Source organism: Triticum dicoccoides, chromosome 3B (assembly GCF_002162155.2).
Source record: "Triticum dicoccoides isolate Atlit2015 ecotype Zavitan chromosome 3B, WEW_v2.0, whole genome shotgun sequence".
NCBI classification, from domain to species: Eukaryota; Viridiplantae; Streptophyta; class Magnoliopsida; order Poales; family Poaceae; genus Triticum; species Triticum dicoccoides.
The window spans coordinates 54947946-54948472 of NC_041385.1; positions in this window are offsets into that span (position 1 = coordinate 54947946).

Genomic DNA, 527 nt, shown 5'->3' on the forward strand with positions numbered 1-527 from the left:
CTGTTGAGATGTAATAAGAAGTACCTTTTAGTTTGATTATCAAAAGACATGATTTTATAGTCTTCTGAATGATTGTTTTTTATTTTTTACATGTTCTAAAATCCGCCGGTGGGTGCCTTAGCTGTGAATCCATTTCCCTAAGTTGAAGAGAAAATCCTACCGAGTAGTGAGCTAGCCTCTCGCTCGGAGGCTAAGCTGTGAATCCGTTACTCCTAAGTGTTTAAAAAATCCTACCGAGTGGTGAGCCAGCCTCTCACTCGGGGGCTTAGCTGCAGTCCAGTACTCGCCTAAGTGTTACAAAATCCTACCGAGTGGTGAGCCAGCCTCGCACTCGAGGGCTTAGCTGCAGTCCAGTACTCGCCTAAGTTTGAAAAATCATACCGAGTGGTGAGCCAGCCTCTCACTCGAAGGCTTAGCTACAGTCCAGTACTCGCCTAAGTTTAAAAAGTCCTACCACTCGACCACGCCCCCCCCCTAGGGGCTGCACCGTCAAGAAGAAGCACGAGATTGTGAGAGCAACCCTCTCA